The sequence below is a fragment of the Cyprinus carpio genome, chromosome A13, assembly GCF_018340385.1.
Source record: "Cyprinus carpio isolate SPL01 chromosome A13, ASM1834038v1, whole genome shotgun sequence".
NCBI classification, from domain to species: Eukaryota; Metazoa; Chordata; class Actinopteri; order Cypriniformes; family Cyprinidae; genus Cyprinus; species Cyprinus carpio.
The window spans coordinates 20311296-20333404 of NC_056584.1; the positions used below are offsets into that span (position 1 = coordinate 20311296).

Here is a 22109-nt window from a genome sequence, read left to right on the forward strand (position 1 = left end):
CTTATAAGGGCAGCAGAAGGACTGGATGAAATATCTTACCCTTCTTTTATTCCCTCCCTTTGTGAAATGGTGTGAATTACTTCTACACGTATACATCCTGCCTCCTATTATGCTTGGAGATTTTCCTGCCCCTGCTTTCAAACTCTAGAAAGTGTCAAATCCCTTATACTTGCCTTGATAAATATTTGCACCGAGTTCCAGGTCAAGTTCTGGTCAGGAGCATTTAACAATGAATTCTCTGCTTTAAAATAAAGTTTGATATATTATGTAAACATACTGTAAGTTTCACAACTGACAGTTTCCTCCCCAAATAGGTCTACAATATCTAGAGAAAGCTATCCATTAGCTTTCCCATTCATCTCAGTGGCAGTTTTTCTGCTGCTGTATGACCCCCTGTAGTTGAATTTTGCCATCTTAGCTCATGGGACCATGGAATGTCAACATTAGTTATAAAAAGCATTTGACTGATCACTCTTGAGTTACAGAAAAATGGCATCATTTCAGTGACTGGCCGAAACAACCTTGCAGGAGAGCATATCTTTTCACTTGTCTGAAGGATTAGTTCCAGTGGAAAAGAGAAAGGAAAACTGTCAAAGAAAGGAAATCATGAAAAACACTTAAGACAGAATACTAAAGATAAATGCAGGTCAAACAGGAAACATGGATGGGAGCATATGTGAAAATTAGGGACATCATTTGCCTGCAGTAATTGACAAACTGAGGTCTGGCAATGAAGTTTCTCGGCACAGGCCATTTTATGTGTATTTTTACAGTTTTCCCATGGCTGGCTCTTTGACAGTGCTCTGACTTCAAGCATGTGAAATGGCTTTATCTCCCCACAGACTTCATTTAAAGCACAAGTGACATCATTTCACAGGCCAAGACAAAACCTTCAGGCAAAGGCCAAGGAGCTCTGGAAGACAGACTTATGGAACATCTTTTCATCTTCTATCACCCTTTCTCTGCCCGTTCTGGGACTGTATGTTTTGCATATCACAATTAAAATGCTTCAGGCTAAGAGGGGAGCAGCAGCCCTGTGGATTTTGAATTATGCATGAGAAATACTGGCAACAGACCCTGAAGTGCTTCCTAAAGACATCATCAGTCTTCAGCTGCACAGGAGATCAGGGAACCACTGGTGGGCCCCTGATTACACACTGTAATTTTTTTTTTTTTTTTTTTTTTTTTTTTTTTTTTAGTGTTTGTACATCCTTAATTTATTTCTTTCATATATGATGTGTTTTTAAAAGCTCTGCCAGTGATTTATTAGTGAATTTGTGCTAGTGCCTTATAATTATTAAGTTTAGTCAACTTGAAATGTGAAGTTGTTTTAAATGGCAAGTTATCTCAACAAGTTAAAGGAATGTTATTCTAATGCCGACTTTTAAAGGGATAGTTCACCCAAAAATGAAAATTTGATGTTTATCTGCTAACCCTCAGGGCATCCAAGATGTAGGTGACTTTGTTTCTTCAGTAGAACACAAACCAAGATTTTTAACTCAAACCGTTGCAGTCTATCAGTCTTATAATGGAAGTGGATGCAATCATGGCTATAACATACAATAAAACTAAAAAACATACACAAACAAAACCAAATTAAACCCTGCGGCTCGTGACGATAAGTGCATTACCGCCACCTATCTCTCAAATGGACCATTGACACTCCTAATCGAGATTGTAGATAGAGTGTCACCTATTTGAGAGATAGGTGGTGGTAATGCACTTATACTATAAGTCTGCGATCCGCCATAAAGCAAGAAGAAGAAGAAGACGCCTCATGCACCTGCTGCTGAGAATATGCATAGAAGGACACGCTCAGGAGAGTTCCAACAGTTCGGACATTGTGTGAATCAGAGGTAAAAAACGATATAAATACTGTTCAATTTCTTGCACAGACCGATTGTTTTGTGTCTTTACTCATCAATGTATCGTCACGAGCCGCAGGGTTAAATTTGGTTTTGTTTGTGTATGTGTTTTTTTTTTGTTTGTTTTATTGTATGTTTTAGCCATGATTCCCATCCACTTACATTATAAGAGTGATAGACTGCAACGGTTTGAGTTAAAAATCTTGGTTTGTGTTCTACTGAAGAAACAAAATCACCTACATCTTGGATGCCCTGGGGGTAAGCAAATAAACATCAAATTTAAATTTTTGTGTGAACTATCCCCTTAAGTTGTGATAGCTAATTGCAGCAATCATTTTTTACATTATATAATTAGTCATGGGTATAATGATGTAGCCTACAGAAAGAATCAACAAGTGAACAAATATGAACAACTTTGACCTTTAAAATCAACTGTTGCCTCAAAATCAGATAATCGATTCTATTTGGGATTGACTCTGAACAGTTTACCCAGCAGCCACCTTGGCAATGTCCTCAGACAGCTTGTTTATAGCAATTCAAGTGAAGTACTTTTTGCTCTTGTTATCAAATCAGATATCATTGTAAAGTAATACACAGTTACTACACAGTTTGCATTTCACACCACAGCTTATGCGATATCTATAGATTCTCATAGCTGAATTTTGCAATTGCATAATTAGCAGTTATCAACAGCAGTATATTTTCATTCTGATTTTTAAACGTGTCTGCAGGCTTGCAGAGTCTGGTGGTTCTCCGGTTGGCATGCTGTTTGTTTCCGCTCTGGTGGTTCACTAAATGCGAAGAAAATATGTGGGCTTTACACAATAAATTTGTTTATGCTTTCTTCTTAAGCATAATCTTTTCTGGTAATGAGAAGCAGATTAACCTGGCTTGCACAGGATGTGAATCACCCAAACCCTCAGAAAAGCACCCTAGATTCATAAAGGCGTGCAAAGCAATCAGTCTGAACACAACAACCAGATCCACTCATGTGATGAGCAAGAACCTCAGGCAAGCTGCTCCATGATGTTTTTCTTTTCCTGTTCCAGTTCCAATATATTTTGACCTTTATATTATTATATCTTGAGTTGTCTGCTTATGTCTATGCCAGTTTTTTTGTTTGTTTTGTTTTTGTTGTAAGGGCAGAAACAGCATGCTTTGGCAGTCTATGCAGTCTCAATAAAAGAGTTCATTTATTATATGGTTGTGCTGTTCCATAAAGGCTGATGATAGGAGGTGGGCTAAATGCTATGGCTAGCATTAAATCACTTTATGTGCCTGTTTTGTGACTTTCTTAATGGTGTTATGATCTCATTAGGCACAAATCACAGTTTATATTTGTAAACCGGTTAGGGTTAAGCACTACGGGTAATTTCTCCTCTTTGGATTTTAAAATAGCGCTTTTTTAATTGTGGATGCCCAAAGTGCAGACCCTAAATTTTCAATGATTGAGCGTATGTTTGTTTGAATTCCCTTTTGTTACCCAAACAACGCACAAAATGATCCACAAAGCTGTGCGTCTTTCGTGATTGGCTTCTAAATCAATATAGTACTTATTAACAAATTCAATTTTTTAAATGGATCATTGTGGACAGTAGGTCAATGATTGGCTTATGTGTACAGTATGTGTGTGTATAGTAATAAGTTATTATTATTGAGTAATGCCCAGTAGAATGGCTGCTGTAATCCGAAACAATGAAATATTATTAACTGATTATATTGTAATCATTATATGCTTTATTTTTTGTTTTTCTATGCATTTTGCATAGTAAAATAAAACCCATATTCCATGATAGACTGTGGTTTGCCTTGCCAAATAATTGTCAGTTAAATACCTTAACCGAGTTTTCTTTCTATTTCTTTCTTCTTAATATAACATACTCCTCATATTTTGAAGGTTTGATCAAAGGTTTGAAAAAACAAATATTTTAGACATATCCTCTCTAGACATCACTTTTGGCCCCTACCTGGCCACTTGAAATTCTGCATTCAAAGCTTTATCTGGAGAAGTTTTTAAAGAGGCTTTGTTGAGATTGAATTAAGCATATGTTTTACAATGGCTTTATATTTATTTTCACTTGAAGCTTTTCCAAGTATGTAACGTTATCTTCATCATTAAGAATAAACTAGAAGAATGCGGGGGAAATATGGTCTAGCAATTGAAAACACAATCCCCATCATGCATGGGAGTAATTGAAAAGTGAAGCATAGTCTCATGTGCTTTCTAAAGTTTCTTCCCACATTAGTGTACTTAGTCCCTCTGGAACGCATTGGAGTCGGATGAAACATGGATCCTGACTGTTTGATCATAGCACCTTTCTTCTTAGCCTTCACAGTGTTTCAGAAGATGGTTCTGTATGTTGCTTTGGATGAGTAGTGTCTGTTCAATGAATATTTACATTCTAAAGGAGGTGATGTCTACAGAGAAAGCCAAAATTAGCCCTGGAAATGAAAAGCTGATTTTCAGCAGATCCACTTTAAGAACTGATGGCCCTTTTGTTTTTCATGCCAAAAACATGACTTTCCTGAGTGTTTTTCTTTTTTCAGATTCCCCTTTCTGACTGCTTGAGTCAAATGTGAATGTTGTGACTGTGTACAACACAAATGTGTCCAAATTTGGTATTAGTAATTTATACTGTATGTCATTTGGTCCAGGTGTATGCATTTTTCAGCTGCTTATCAGAGGATCCTAATGGATAAATATTTGAATTAAAGTTGAGTCACTTTAGCTTTCGGTATTTAATGTCAAACCCTTGCATATTATTCACAAAGTGCCTGCAAGCCAGTTTATGTAGCCAATTTTTTTTTTAAAATTAGGAACATTCGAGAATTATTCACAAAACCTAACTATAGTATCTTTCTTTCTGTCCATCTCTGTCAGGTGTGTTCGCCGCTATGAGAGCCATGTTGACCGATGTCACCATTGCACTGCGGCCTTCTCACCCTGCAGTCACTTCATAGCTACTGGCTCAGAGGACCATTCTGTGAGTAGATTTACAGTAATACATCTCCTGCTACAACCACAAGGTGTAATAGAATTCACAAGGCCAATAATTCATAGCACCTTCATATTTTTACAAGCATTGTACAGAATAGTTGTAAATCAGATAATCCTGTTCTGGCCCAATGTGAGCCCGTGGATCGTGATAGTGGTAATAAAAACGCCTTTTAGGACTGCTGAATAGATTTCTCACATTATAGGTAAGAACATGTTTTTTTTTTTTTCTTTTATCTCTTAATGGAGTTGAATTTGTAAAAACAGTGTCAAATATAGACAGTGTTCTAGCTCCACACCCAAAGGTTAAATGTATAATTTCTGCACCAAATGGAATTGCAACGTTTGTCTAGAAAAGGCCTTGCAATGCTATGATTTGAAGTACAGACATAGACAGACAGACAGACAGACAGACAGACAGACAGACAGACAGACAGACAGATAGATAGATAGATAGATAGATAGATAGATAGATAGATAGATAGAAAACACTGCATTAAACAGTGCATTAAAATCACACCACAAACGCTATCTAGAGGGGGATCTTGTAAGGAACCTACAATCATCTAGACCACTTTTTTCCGTTGACCTCTTAATTCTCCCTCTCTGAGTATGTCTTATCATGTCCAGCAGTTGCATCACATTTACTGCTGAGCTTCTCCATGTCTTGTGCTTTTTTGCCAGAATTGTCAAAACAGTTCGCTCATATGAGGAAAACAGCGAGATATCCATACTTTCATGGTGTTCTGTTGTTAAAAGAGATCTGAGAAAAAGTATCTTTTACAGAGCTTTTGTCCCAGTGACCTTGAAAATAAACTGAGGATGTTACTCAACTATTTCATGAAAAATGACTCGCAATAATGAGTTTTGTCTCATGCTAATGCTTATGAATGACCTAGATTTAGGTTTTCACAGAGAAGGTTACTAAGGCACTATTTCTAGTGCAATTGAACACAATTTGATTAGTTTCAAATAAAACTGATTATGTGAATGTTTTTATACAGATGGTCATATGTCCTTGCTTCCACTGAAGCACAAGATGCTCTTTGGTTTATTCTCACATCACGCTGGAGTAAATGCTCATCAGATTTTACACAAACTTGTGGAGTTCATGCAGCTTGAGTGCTTATGTCTTTAAATTTACAAGCAAATTGCATTTTTTCTTGGAATCCAAAATGATCAAATCCAATTTTTTTTCTTTTTGAACAATTACTTTTCCATATGTGTCACCATTTGCTCCACCAATGTGGGAGGATTGCTGTCTCTGCTCTGTTTGTGTATGTGTGTTTAGTCTTTGCTCAAGTCAGTGGAATAATATGTGCATGTTGATAGCTGTTATTAATCGCCGGCACTGGTTAAAGCAGGACCGATTTGAGAAGTTCTCCACAGCACCGCCCGCTTTCCAGTGTTTCTTAGAAGCAAAATGGAGACAAGAGTAGTGAGCTACTATGCTGTTATTTGTGGCTGTCTTGAGACTTCAATAAGCCAGATGAGTTTGTTGATGTATTTTATATTTCACAAGACAATCACAGAAAAGGAACTCTATCATCACCCCATTATTGTATTAATTCCAAGCCACATTATGTTTAAGCCATAACCAACAAATACAAGTGTGATCAACAAAAAGTGATTGATTCTGACCACATCTAGGAGTGAGGACATGGAAAACATGGCAAGTTGTGCTATTTTCCTAAACTTTTAACCATCTGTGTTGCCATTACTTATCATAAACAGTTTAAGGGGATGGTTCACCCCAAAATAAAAATCCGGTCATCATTTATGCACCATCGTTGTCGTTGTGAATTTCTTCTGTGAAACATACAGTGAGAATAGACTGTATGGACAAAAAAACAAAGAGACGTTTTTCAAAATATCTTCTTTTGTGTTCCATAGAAGAAAAAAATGCATACACATTTGGAGCGAAGAAGAAAAATAAGTGGAGGAATGTAAGAGAACTTTACCAATGCATTTAGATCAATTCAGTGTGGGCGGAGCTACCCAGCAAAATACAGTAACAATAAAAACCAAATGCTGACAAAAACGTTGTTGGTATCTGGTTACGAGAATAAAACTTGAACAGGAAAGAGCTTTAATTAATAGTTGCTTTGTTGCATCGCATCTTATTTGGACACAGTGTTGGCAGATATCATGGGCCTCCGTTCTGTTGCACGTGAAGCTAAAGCAAGCTGAAGTTGATTTGTAAGTTGTTCTAGATAAGGCCATCTGCTAAATGCCTTAAATATACACATAATTGGATGTTGCAAAAACCTGTTAGCGATCTCTGGCTTCTTTCTGGCACCGAGACCTGTGTCTTCCACAGAACACCCTCAGTGTGTTTCCTAAGATGCCTGAATAAGAAACATATGGAGAAATCCAACCAGTCTGCTGAGATTCTTCTCCTGTGTTTATCCGTGTTACTGACAGATACTGTAGATATCTTCTCTGAATTATCTATGGCATTATTAACCTTTTCATACATTTGGTAATGCTGTAAATAATATGCTATAAATCCTTGTTAAAGAACAGTTACACTACTGTTCAAAAGTTTTTTTTTTTTTAATGTTTTTGAAGTTTCTCAGATGCTGAAGCTAGAGACATTATGTGAAAGTTTTTATGATTTTACAAAGTGTGTGAATATGTAATGAGGCGAGCAGTTTAGTTAATATTGATGTTAATAATATGTGTTTTATGTGCTGTGCTGAAACTTTGTTTTTTAACCTTTCTTCCAGGCCTATATATATGACACATGCAGAAGCAACTTTCTCCATAAGCTCCCGAGACACTCTGAAACGGTCCTGATTGTGGCTTTCAACCCTGCGAATCCAGAGGTAAAAACTCATTAAACAATCAGTCTAAAACAACTCATTTTACTGAAGAAATACCAGTGCAAAACTTTAGTGTTAATGTTTTAGGTCATTATAGTAACCAGTTGCATTTATTAAGCCATAGGAAAACAAGACCACAGAAGATCACACAACCTGAAAGACTGAAAATATCTACAAAACGATGTGTACATTATTATCATATAGCTTTGGGCGGAATTACTTCTAGGTTTTAATCATAATAATTCAAAATTTAATAGGTTAGGAATTTAGAACATTCCTGAACCACTGGTCAAGTGTGACAAGACTGTCAAGTATCTAAAAAAATTAAAAAATATATAAATACAGTGCTGCCTTGCAAGCACTGTAATCAAGCACTGTTCCAAAACCAAGTGAGCTGGTGTTACCTACATAGGCAACTAACTTCTAAGTCAGCATCCTAGCTGTCATGGAACCTCGTAAGTGTCTAATTTGGAAGGTCTACATAAGCATCAACTTAGCATGCCACACAAATAGTGCTCCTTACACAAAGCGGATGGGAGGTTTTTGCTCATTATTGATGTCAGTTATGTTTGACCTTAAAGGGATACTCCACCCCAAAATGAAAATTTTGTCATTAATCACTTACCCCCATGTTGTTCCAAACCTGTAAAAGCTTTGTTCATTTTCGGAACACAATTTAATATATTTTGGATGAAAACCAGGAAGCATTGTGACTGTCCCATAGACTGCTAGGTCCAGAAAAGTATGAAAAGCATCGTCAGAATAGTCCATCTGCCATCAGTGATTCAACCGTAACGTTATGAAGCGACAAAAACACATTTTGTATGCAAATAAAACAAAAATAATGACTTTATTCAACAATTTGTCTCCTCCGTGTCACTCCACATCAGTGTAGCACCGTTTTGGAGAATCTGAGCTGTACGCAAGCATACTTCTGTGTCACCCTCGCCACAAGGATACGTTTTCTACGTATATTTACGCTTTGATTTGAAAGAAAACAGCACATCAGTGCAGCGCGGCTGACACAGAAGAGCATAATCTGATGATGCTTTTCACACTTTTCTGGACCATGACAGTGTAATTTACTTGGCAGTCTATGGGACGGTCACAAGCTTCCTGGTTTTCATCCAAAATATCTTAAATTGTGTTCTGAAGATGAACAAAGCTTTTATGGGTTTGGAACGACATGGGGGTAAATGATAAATGACAAAATTTTCATTTTGGGGTGGAGTATCCCTTTAAGCTATTAGGTAAAAGAATCCATTTTAATTACAGCACACAATTTAAATTTATATTCTGCATTTCTTTTGCCCTTTTTTTATTTTGTTTTTTTTAAATGCATTCTGGGATTGCCCTCCCGAAAAAAAAGGATACATGCTGTCCTGCCTTAGTAGTAATAGTGCCTTATAAAATAGTTTTAAATAGAAATTTCAGTGCAATTTACTATGCCAATAAAGGTCCATTGTCAACAGTGTGGACCACAAAGCAGCACTGCAGAAACAGAAACAGAAAGTTGGTCAACGTGGTGTTGGAGATAAACATAATAAAATATTCTTGGTTTAATGACCAGATACAGTCAGATATAGCCTTAGTGTTGGGAGCGCGTTTATGATGTCTTAAAATGCAACCTTTGTGGGCAGATCACTCAGTTTTGGAATAGAGCCCCTCTGTACATTTTATAATTGTTTGTGTACTTGTTTTTTTGTTTTGTGCTCTTGAATTTTCCTTTGCTTCTAACCACGAAGGGTATAAATTACAGATAGATTCCCTTCCATCTAAAATATGAAAGATTACAGTAACATAAGGTATGAAGGTATTGAAAAGAAGAATCCCTTCGACTACTGAATGGGATTCTTTTATTACAGCCAGTCTGGTTGAGGGCAGCTAAATATGTTTTACAGTGTGTGTGTTCCTATGAGGAAACCCATCTTCCTTTTACCGTTAAATGAATCCACAGAAAAAGCTTCCACAGTGGGGTTTCAAGCAGCAAATCAAAGCTTCTACACCACTCGCTCGTTCCAGTGTGTCCTCACCTCAGTCCCTGGTCTCAAACACAACTCAACACATCACTCACACCGGCCTGTTACAGCCATCATACTGCTGTTTTAATAAACAGAGTCCTCATATTGAATTTAGTCATATGGACTCCAGCATACGTCTTTGTTTCATTCTCACATTCACATGAACCTTTTCACCAGCTGAGCTAAAGGTGCATTTGGAAGGAACTGTTTTGGTTTTTTTTGGTATTCTTTGAGTAGCGTTAGAGATATTATGTGTTGTGTTCCTGAGTGTATGGAGGACTGTGAATCAAGTATATGTACTCGGCTAAGGTTGTTATTTTAGGCACAGGAGAAAGGTTGAAGAGTCCAGCAGGTTCAAGGGTCCAGTGAGTCCGTCCTTATTTAGTAGCTTTGGTTTGAGCAATATAGTCGCAATGTTACAGAAGTAGCGACAGAACTTTTCTTCTGTATTGTGACATGCATCCAGGTGAAATATATTATCGAAAAAAAAAATGTAGTGCACGGAATTGGTTCAGTCAGTGCACCAGTTGTTGATTGGATGGAGGCAGTTCTGAATCCAAGCTTGCAATTGACTTTAAGAAAGGGGCCAGTTTTTATGTGGTCAAAATGATTAAAATTTTTTTCAAAAGGTCAAAAAATAAACAAATATATAAAACATACATGGTTGAAGAATTCACAATAAGATCAACTGCATGCATTTAAAAAATAGACAGAAAGAAATTCCCTTTCGAGTGATCTTTAAAAAGAACAGTTTACCCACCCTCAGGTTGTACGACCTTCTTTTGTGGAAGATCACAATGTTACGTGAACATGAGAATCAAACAAAGACATTTGTTATAGTCCATGTGGGGAAAAAAGTTTTTCTTGAAGTTTTTCCATGTAGTTCAAATTAATTGGGGCTGAGGCTTTGAAGTTTCAAAAAGGATGCAAAATCACCATAAAAGAGGCATAAAAGTAGTCCATACAACTCGAATAGATGAACATTAAGTCGTTATTCCCTGATAATTCATTGTATTACCCATTCATTGTAATTTAAATGAGAAAAGTCATATGGATTTGGAACAACATGACAGGACCTTAATTTTTGGGTGAATTATGTCTTTAAACTACAAATGATCAATCTCACTTTAACCGTTTTTGATCTGTGGTGGATGCGAACGTGCTGTAACCTTGGACAGTGGAATGCAGGGTGGTAATTGAGTGGTAATTTACAGGGCTGTAAAATGTATTCTTTGGTTTAGTGCTACAGGACATTTTTTCAAGGGAAAATGTGATTCATGCATTACAAATGTGTGGGATTTATAAAGCGCTCTGGAGTTAGCTCAGCGTGTGCACACGTCTCTGATTCACTGGGCCGTGAAAGGGAGGGAGATCTTCTTTGATGGGGAATAGATGCCCGGTTATCATCTGGCCAGTATATCAATGGACGAGGTGAAGCTGTCTGAAATCTTGCCTTGTCTCTGGCCTTTGAGTGAATGATCCTCTGAAAGACTTTTGTGCTTTCCATTAAGGGCTTTGGTGCATTGAAACCCCAGGGCTGTGACATCTTTGGCAGTGATTTAAACAATCATATCAAATACTTTACAGGTACAACATCTACTGGTACATATTTTATATTACACAAACGCTCTGTTAAAGTAATAAATGAATGTTTCTTGCTCTTGATTTCTCAGATTGAGATTTGAGAGTATCCCAGATACAGTGACCCCAAAAAGTACTTTTGGGACACTTAAACCCCAATCCCAGTGCATTGCAAACCAATGGTGCTAGAGTGTATCTCAGAAATAACTTTATTTGCCTCTAAGATTACTTTTAGTGACTGTATGAATTTTTTAAATGTTTTGCATAGAAAACGGTTTTGCTTATAAACTTTTTTTTTAAATAAATTCTAATAATAAATGTGTGTGTTATATATAATTATTTATTTATTTATTTATTCTCTAGCTTTATTTCATGAACTAGCAGGTTCCCAAATAGTTTTTTGGAAGAAGCTTTAAAATAGCCCATCTTCTCCACTCTGGCTGTCTTACTTCTTGACTTCCAGATCTCTGTGCCTGAGGTCAATGCCTATAGCACTTTCGTAATTATTTTGTATAATTCAACTCTTCCTCTGTCCAAGTCACGCGTTGGACTCAGACTGATCCTTTTGGATTCCCGGCACTAGTTTTTGTGCCAGTACCTCTGCGCCATAACTATCTGTCGTATACAGAGCATTCCTTATCAGAGTGGAAAAAGTGTGTTCTCGTTTCTGCTACATTCTGTTTACGAATAAGGAATGGGGAATCTTTGAGAGATGAGCAGATGTCGGAACAGAATAACAAACAGGTTTTCCTGTGAAGCAACATTATGTTTGGGAAATGACACTGACTTTAAAGGAATAGCAAATGCAACCCTTAATGACATTCTTTCTTCTGTTGAAGAAAGTTTTAAATGTTTTTGTCCATCTGATGAATGTCAATTCCAGAAGGCTGAAAGCCTTTATTTTCTATTCTTTATAAGGCCATTATTTTTTTCTGATGTTACCCTGCAAACAAGAAAAACAGATAATATTTGTACATGGCTGCTTTATGGTTTTAAATAAGATGTATGAGTGGATTTATTGTGAATGATTTAAGACCCTGCTTGTATTATAGTTGCACCATTCCCTAAGGCATATTGTCCTGCAAAACACATTAAAACAGAAGGATTATAGTCGGATGAGTGAGAAAGATAATGAGAATAAAAAACCAAGTCCAAATCTGGGTCAAAAAGTGTCTGTGAAAAATGAGAACTTTTGTGTGCAGTCCATCAGTGTGTGACCACACATCAGGCTGAAAGGCTCCTGGATAAACGATTGAAACCCCCATGAATGATTTACAAACATTGTGGTTACATAGATGACATTAATTGGTCACACCAATCACGTCTTTCTGGGGAGACTGTATTGTAAATGCAGCTGCGAGTCTTGTACAAAGCCACAACAGATCCCCAAATGATTTATCTGTTTCATGTAAGCACATAGAATATATAAAACTGAATTAGAGGCTTTGACAGAGCATGCTCTGAATGATCCATTGGTGCAGTTTATATGTTGGAGTGTGTAGGAGGTCAGGATGTAGCACTTTAAATGATCAGCATGAGCTTTTGAAAGAATTGCTTGTCTGAGGCCAGAAACAGATGCAGCATATTTCATATTTCGTAGAGATGGTCTTGAAAAACACTTTCATACTGGAGTACGGACTCTAGTTTCATGGTTATGTTTTAGCCCTGACAAAAGAGAATGTCATGCACCTGCTCTGCATTAGGTGCTTAACACCACAGTATAATTCTGGAATGATCTCCCTTTGGATGTGTGTAGGGACTTCAGGTGGTATATAGTTGGGCGGTTGGGCTTTATCAAAGCTTGTGGGTTCCACAGTGGTGCAGAAGAGGGCCCACCACCATTGTCTGCTCTCTATCCACTAAAGGGGTCCTTGACCTGAAAAATAATAAATTCAGTGCTTTTGATGGATCTATAGTGTTCATACATTTAGTGTGGGATTGTACTTGTGGCACATGTCTATAGTGTCATCATCTCTAGCCTAACAAGGACAACTTTTTAGCTGTTTTCTGGATGTCTGGATGTCAATTGAATGTCAAGATCTTGGCCGTGGCTGTTCACTACAATGGCTGATCAGATCATTATGTGGAGTATGTTTTCATTTTGTTGTACTCTTTATTGTTCAAGCACACACAGCAGATGTTCAAGTGCAGCCTGTCTGTTCTAGAAAAGGAAATGAAGTCTCCAGCCAGTTTATCACTTACAGGAATAATTCACCCAGAATTTTGTCACCTTCATGTTTTTCATACCAAAACAGTATGAATTTTTCTTCTTCTACAGGACAGAAAAAGAGATGTTTTAAAGACATTTTTTCATTCTCATTTCCATGTGATTGCAATGAATGGGGACTGAAGCTTTTAAGCTTCAAAAAGTTTGCAGCTTCACATTAAAATATCACTAAAGTAGTCTTCTGAAGCAAAACAATAGGTTTACATGGAGAACAGTAATCACTGACCTCTAGCTCTTCTTGCATTCATGAGAGAAGTGCAGTCCAATTCATGAATGAAGCATTCTTTTAAGCAGAATCTTTTCAACGACTCGGTTGATCCTGTAGATGGAGGTTAGCAGTTCACTGAAGGGCAAGATTAGTAACTAGATCCAGATTTCTCTCACACATAGCTATTGTTGGCTTCAGAAGTCTATTACAAGACTTTTTGCATTATATTTGATGCTTTTAAATCTTATTTCCCCATTATGAGACCAAAAAATGCCATGCCATGCCATGAAATGAGACCAAAAACTGCCATGCCATGCCATGAAAAATATAAACATGCATCTTTGGCCGTCTTAATTTGTGGCAAGAAGATGGGCTATTTTTTCGTTGTGCATTCCTTTTGATAGGTGTAATAACATCCAGTCCCGTAATATGTCTTAAATTCTCCATTGTGAATTGGTCCTTGTGTTTTGAGCTGGTATTGATATCCACATGGCCTTGGGATTTTCATGCACTGTTTTGCTCTTTTTCTTTGTCCTGTTCCAAGCTCTTATTCATTCAGATTTCCAAGACTGGAAGTGGAAAGTCTTAGTGGTCGCTGTTGTACTGGCTCAGATACAGAGACCTGTGCAGTTTAAAAGCTCAGTTCATAAGTCAACATGCATTCACTTTCAGGTCTCATTTCATTCAGACATAGTGGACACTTTTATATGAGGAATGTGGTTAGATATCCAATTTGATATGTACTCCATCAGTCAAATCTGCATACATTATTTTTACTCATACAAACAGTGAAGTGTGCTAAAGTTTCTTTTCCCATAGTGTTTAGTTCCATGTATGGCAACTTAAAAATTATTTTCTCTACTAGATCCTTTTTTAAACATAAAGTGGCCCCAAACAATATTTGGACCCTAAATCAAACTTAATATCTGAACGTGATGTCATTGAATTAGGTGCACTTCACAAGCAAATATTTCCTGTTTAATCAGGTTTGCTAGGGTTTGAATAATAAAAATTAGATAAACTGTTCAAAATTAAGAAAAAAGCGTATGGGCATTTTGTACTTGTTAAGCGTAAGTGGAACAAATATAATCAACCACACTTGTGTGAATTCATACATCCAATAAAATCATCTTTGGAACAGTTGATTTTTAAAAAAATGCACTAAAAATTTCTAAAATATCTGATAAAAAATTGTTTATTAAACATTCTATTAAAGAATTATCATGGTTTACACAAAAAACATAAGCAGCACAGTTTTTTGTAATAATGATAATAAGAAATATTTCTTGATCACCAAATCAGCATATGAGAATGATTTCTGAATGATCATGTGAAGCTCAAGACTGGCGAAATGGATGCTGAAAATTCTAAATTTGACAAATATATTAAAATACTGTTTTACTGCATTTTTAATCAAATAAATGCAGCCTTGGTGAGTAAAAGTAAAATGTAACTCAAATGGCTCAGAAAAGTGAATTTAATTTTGGAACCATTTGGTTGCAGATGCCACTTGCTTTGATATTTTGTTATATAATACAATGGCATTCAGACATTTTTATGTGACTTGAGTGTCAAAAATACTTTATTCATATGATTTCTGCACATTCAGTGGTATTCGTCTTTAAGTTGTAGTACATGGATTTGGGAAGCTATGTGTGACGAGAAAGAGTTATATCCTTAGACAGAGGCTGGATTTTATTGCATAAACAGCTGTAGCTGTATCTCTTGGCTGCCTTTTGGTTGTAAGTTTGGAGAGATCCAGTGCTATAGAAGCCATTTTCCATAAAATAATACAGAACATTGAGGTCATCACTTCAACCTGTTTAACCTTTCACACTGTTAAAAAAAATCCTTTCAAATTTTTTTTACCTTTTTAGATCAAGCTAAATGTATGTTTATATTCTATATTTATATTATTTTTATATTTAGTTATTTTTAATTTCTTAGTTTTTTATTTATTGTTTAATTCAATTATATTTAAGAAATACTTGGTCAGCAGTTGGCCCTTGGCATCATAGTGTAACTGGGCACATTATAGCATTAAAAATGGGGTTATCATCCCATTTTGCATTGCAGATGCAGTCTGTAATGTTTCAGTGGTCTCTGCCAAAGCAGATGTCCTCCTCATTCCAGGACATTCCCCTTTTTAATGTATTTCAGGTGTAATATTCTCCTAGCACTAGGTTTTTCAGTTAATTCAGTTTTCTGTCTAACTCACTTTTGTAATGTTAAGCAATGTGATGTCAAAAAGTAGCTTTTTGTGTTTATGTTAAACCTATTATTTACATAATAACACAAGGAAGTTATTGCAGTCAGCCTCTGTAACCTACTTTTGCTTGTTATTCGGCCACTTACAGAAGTCCGTATTGTGAAAAGTCACTGTGTATAGTGTTTAATTAAATTTTTCGAGTTAAGTTCCTCTTTTCAAAACTGGCTTTTTGTGTTATTAGGACATTTAAGGATGAGTCATTACTGGCAGATGAAAAAGGCAAGAAAAATGGAGTTGTTTAAACAGTGGTTTACGCACATGAAGATATCAGTGTGTGACTCACACCTTTGGTGTCCAAATAGGACAGCTACTATGTATAATTCTGAAAGTATAATCCCTTTGAGTTGGCCTTTCTTCAAATACTCAGAGCTTGACCACCTAATAGGCTTGAGAGAGCGTGAGAGAGACTTTCTGTTTAGGCAGACACTACCCATAAGCCAAGTCTGAGATGTTCCTGTGGAAGTTAGTGCAGAGGTGTGACCCTTGTGTGACATTAACAGATCTCTTCTTTGTTCTCCAGAAGGGTTGCTAGCACTATATTTACTATATTTTTGATTAAAAAAAAAATGTCTCCTTGATTTTTTGTGCTGACATTTAAGGAAGAAATCTGCTACGTTTATTTAAATATAATAAAATGTTGAGTACTACATTCCTATTGATATCTGAAACCATTATCAAATCAAATTGTTCAATATATGAACATGGAAGAAGTTTAGAGTTAAGCCTAAATAAGGGATTCAAATGAGGACAGTGATTGTGATCTGACCCTAAAGAGCTCTGTCTTGAGGTTGCATTTGAATGTGTCTGGAAAATTTGCTATTCTTGACAGCTTTGGTGAGCTTTTGGCCAGCTTTTGGGCTGTAACTGTAATAGAGACTGAAGGTAGAAGCCATTCAGGCCATTATATATAAAATAATATCTTAAAAAGTCTTTGGATACATAGTGCAACATGACTTATGATTGTGAATTGTGTAGAATAAGTCAATGGTCAAGCATACTAAATACAGTATATCCATTCGCCCAGTTTTGCTAAGTAAGAAGCTAATGTCCATGGTAAAATAAGAGTGTGATCCCAGCAGGATGGCATATTTTTCTGCTTGTATAACTCTTGTGGCTTTGGGCAGTGGCAGTAGCACTGTCAATTTGCTTTGTCTCAGCTCTCAACTTTTCCCTCTGAAAGTCTATGCAATTTTTTGGAGACACCCCTCTATATACTGACACCAACCCTAAAGCAGCCAGCTTTATTCTTCAGTGCAGATTATTCAAAACAACTCAGACTGTTATGCCAGGCTGTTATTTGGCAGAAGAAGGTTTTTTATTTGTTCTCATAATTCTAATCACTTTTTTTGAAGACAGGTTTAGAGCAACTGAGCAATAGCGTACTGTAACTGGCAGATACAGATTCCTTGGGTCACTGCAAGCATAGCCTGACTAAAAGCTTTATATCCTAAAGAGGCTATTCTAACTACTGTATATTAAACGATCCCCATATGAGCTAAAAACAAACATGTAAACAATTCTACAAGTTATTTATTGTTCAGCTTTCTTTTTGAAGTCTTGATTTATGTTTCTTCCTTCCTTAGCCTTCAGCCAGTGAACCTTGCTGTAAATCAGCTTATGAAGCCAGCATCAGAAAGTACGATAGTTTGCATTCTGATTTATTGTCAAGTGGCTTGTAAAACCATTTAGGATAAAGTACACTCCTGTGGTAGCAATACTCAGTGAAAAGAAGATCAGGATACATGGGAAAGGGATTTTTTATGTAGATTTTATGATGGAAACTTCTTTCTGCATTCTTCCACACAACAAAATGCATCTTATCCCACTCTAATATTTTTCATTGAAATATTAAAATATCTTCATAAATAAGCATTTATAATATTTTGTACTAATCTTTTTTTTTTTTCTTGTACACGCTTACATTACATGTCTTGTATTTGTTATATTCAAGAGGTTACATAAGATAACTGATTTTTAAGAGTGTGAATATTTTTTGTTTTAGGCATGATACAAGGTTTCCACCTTCATTCTCTGTTCAGAACCCACTCCAGACATGTCACTCTGTAAAAACTGACTAGACAATTTCCCACCTATGACAAAGCGACGAGGTCATTTATGTTACCCCAAATCTAAAACCCTCTAGGCACCTTGTGGTCCTTCACCCTGCGGGACTGCATGTAACAACATACTTATGAAGTTTTGCTTCTGATTTGTCTCTGCCAAAACATAAAAAGATATAGAGAGTCAATAAATACCATAAATACGAACTTTGTTGGATTCCATTAAACAAACTGCTGATTAAATGCGGTTTCATAACTAAATAGCTAATTGTCTTCTGGAGAGCACAATTCAAAGTTTCAGAACATTTTTATTGGCAAATATAAATAAATGAAACCATCAACCCTTTTATCCCATCATTAGGATGGCAGATGTGTTGTTATGAAATGTAGTGTTTCTGTTTCGCCTGTGGTTTTGCGATAACATTGGATTACGAAATTGCCTGAACTATGCCATTGATTATGATAAATTAATAACTGCAATGAGGTACTGAAGTTCACTTGAATCATTCAGGAGCTCATAGTTAGAATAGACAGTTTTATCATGAACTTATTCACGCTGCGACAGGATGTTTCATGAGTGAAGTCTTTTTTTTTTTTTCACAGCTGTTGACTGGAACGCTCGATGGAAAGCTGGCTTTGTTTCATCCGGCCGAATCTCTTCTCCCTTAAGTGTGGAATCTGCCCCAATGGCTCAGTTCTTGCCCCAAGTTCACCGATGCTGCAGACAAATGAAATCAGTCACATTAAGATTACTCTGCTGGCGTGCCACCTCTGAGACCTACATCATGAACGGGATCTGTGATATCATCATTTCAGCCGCCACTGACAACCTACAGATGTGACATGCTCACGCCCTCAACTGCGAAGCCAAAGACGCACCCTCAGAGAAAAGTCCATTTGAACTTAGCAACACGTTTCCATGCATCTGATATGTAATATTCTTTATTAAAGTAAACCTAAATCTTGATTGTAAATCTTCTTTTAGAGTGACTCCTTTTCTATAAAATCTACATATATAATGTACCTGTGATTTCAGACCAAAAATGAATCATTTTAAGGTGCTCTCCTTTGAATGAACATGGATGAAAGGAGATGTTTTTTAGGTAAGTTTATGTTTTAGGTTTGGATTTACGTAAAGTTGTGTGAAGGTAGCAATAAATTGCAGAATGCATGCGAGAAAGACAAAACCGCTCACGATTCAGTAGCGATAGAGATAGAGAAGAATGCTGAGTCTTTAATGATGGGTGGTGTCCACTACAACTGCTGGCAGCATTTCTGCGCCAATAACTTTTCTGAGGTCATTCTGTTCTCTGCCCATTAAGCAACTATCCCATAGAGGGTTATCTTTAGCAATGCACGTTTTGCAACAGTTTATATTGACTCTTCTGACTGTTAATGTTATACCTTAATATCTAACTGTATTGATGTACAGCAAATAATAGGTTTGCATAAAAAAGCCAAAATATGAATAATATTTTAATGCTGCATTTTCTGTTTCCTGTGGACGTGAGAATGTACTGTGGGTCACATTTTTTTCTATTTTGAAAGTGTATGAAATACCAAGATAAAACTAAAGAAAAATACATTTTTAATGTTTTATTTGGACATAAGTTCTAAATGTAAATGTTCATTGTCATTGGTCATGTTTGATCTGTACTTTTGAATTAAAGAAAAACAATAATGCTTCAACTTCTCTCTTATAGAGTAATTGGATTTGGCTGCTTTTCCTAAACAGAAAAAATGGGGACTTCTAATGGTAAACAGAGAGATGTTAAATATGGATGCACTTAACCACCTGTTTTTGTGAATAACAAGTTCTGGTGAAGTCTGTGTGTGAGTTACTTTCAAAGACCTCATTTTTAGAAATATGCTCCTAACGGCTCCAAGTTTAGGACAGGATGCTGAAAACTTGCTTTGGTGATGTGTGAAATGAGCTGTCAAAAAACATGGAGAATAAATGGAGATTACTGAATTGGCCACAATGTTCTTAACCTCTTCTTACTAGCGCAGCCAGTGTAACCTAGTACTATTATTAAAAATAAAAACAACATAATAAATAAATATACCAGTTCTTGATACATAGTTGTTCAAGGCCTCTGTTTTCAATTCATTTATGGAATCAGTCATTTAGATGCTCATGGAAAACAAACTTTAATTATCAATGTCACAAAAAGTGTTTTTTGTGCACATCATTGGATTGTTCCAGGTCTTTGTGATTTGAAAAACTTTTGGTGCTTTATTTCCCTCACCAGTTAACAAACTCAAGGATAAAAAATAGACTTTCCCACATTAGCCTTATCTGTAAGTTCATTCAAAGGATGTTCCTTCGTTCTGTCAGAACAGAATGTAATTAATTTATTTCAGATATAGCTGATGGGAGAGAGAGAGGAGTAGTCTACACATTAATGATAAAAGAAAGATTTATTTTTTTTAAATGCATTAGTTCATTTTCATGTTTGAGATATGTGACTGCTAGTTCCATTTTGTTCAGTGATTTTCATTTAATATGTTAGTTTACTCTGCAGAAGTTATTTTCTTAAGCAGTTTTGTGTTGGAAACTTTCCACCGCAGAGAAAAAAAAAATGTAAATTTAATTAATTAACAATTAAGACTTTGTTTTTTTGCAATTGCAATTGCAATATCTCATAATTCAGACAGAATTGTGAATTTATAAATCGCAATTGCAAGATATAAACTTGTAGTTCTGAGAAGAAAAGTCCAATTGCAAGAAAAAAAAATCAGAATTGTGAGAGAAATAGTTGCAGTTAACTTTTTTATTCTTTATTCCATGGTGAGGGGAAAAAATATTTGCGAGATGTAAATTCAGAATTTTTTTTGAATTGTGATAAACTAAGAATTATGAAATGTAAACTAGGAGAAAAAACTCAGAATTCTTTATTTTTCAGAGTTTATATCTTGCAATTGTAAGTTTACATCTAGCAATTCTGTGTTTATATCTCGTAATTCTGACTTTTTTCAGAACTGCGAAAAATAAGAACAAATAATTTTTTTTTAAAGTAGCAATTACCTTTATTTATTTATTAATTTATTTTTGTTTATTCTATGGCGGAAACAGGTTTTCATAGTATTCCAGTAAATTAGTATATAATAAATAATTTAATTGAATTTAATTATTTTAAATAATATGTATAAGTATTTATAGGCACCACAAATAATTATATAAAGTTTTTTACCAAGCGCCATATAATTTTTAAATGAAACTTATAATGAAAAAGATATAGGCCTATAAAGTTATTTTACATTAAGTTGTACATAAACCCTCTGAAGTTAGGTCATCAGTCACAGGAAGCTCCCAGAGTTCAAGATCTTCACTAGCAGCACAAATAAAAAGCTTTAGTTATTATTGTTCATACCAAGCGTGTGGTGTGCTAAACTATGGTCATTGTACACGGAAGGCAGCTGTGAGACGTTTCTCGTAACTGAAGTCATTTGATTGTATGACCTCTGCCACAAAATATTTTTAAGACTCTCGCTTTTAGATTCTCTCCACCAACATACAATATTTACTGCTTGTCAGTTTTAACAAAGTCTAGTTCTGATATTTTAGCTTTATGCTGCATGTAATGTTTTGGAGAGAACTCAGAGGACCTTCTGAACTTTCTGATGTCTAGATGCTGGGTTACACTGATAAAATGATCACCAGACACACAAACGGAACACTGGATCAGGCAGTTTTGCTTGCTTTCCCTGCAGACAGTGACTGACACTGAAATTAGGAACAGATGGACACAGCTGCTGAACTTGATGTGGGAAGTCAGAACAAATACATAACCATGAGAATGTCTCTCTCTCTCTCTGTGTGTGTGTGTGTGTGTGTGTGTGTGTGTGTGTGTGTGTGTGTGTGTGTGTAGTGTTGTGTGGGGTGTGTGTAAAAGTTTTGTGTATGTGTACAGGGTATAATGTATATATAAATACACACATAGAAAATATTTACATGCTATATACATAGATATTTATTAATTTTAGTCTATATTTAATATATAAATAACACTTCTTAAATATCATGTGTTTGTATTTACATCTTCATAATAAATATA

At 35.9% G+C, this 22109-nt stretch overlaps 1 protein-coding gene across 1 annotated transcript in view; it reads left to right on the forward strand.

Annotated features, from left to right (window-relative positions):
- Positions 1-20057, forward strand: part of LOC109100863 (WD repeat-containing protein 27-like) — a 44366-nt gene extending 24309 nt beyond the window's left edge. Inside the window, exons 23-25 of the mRNA XM_042769259.1 lie at positions 4747-4849; positions 7590-7688; positions 18655-20057. The gene's annotated coding sequence lies outside the window, so the exon portion shown is untranslated. The remainder of the gene's footprint in view (positions 1-4746; positions 4850-7589; positions 7689-18654) is intronic.
- The last annotated feature ends 2052 nt before the right edge of the window (positions 20058-22109 follow it).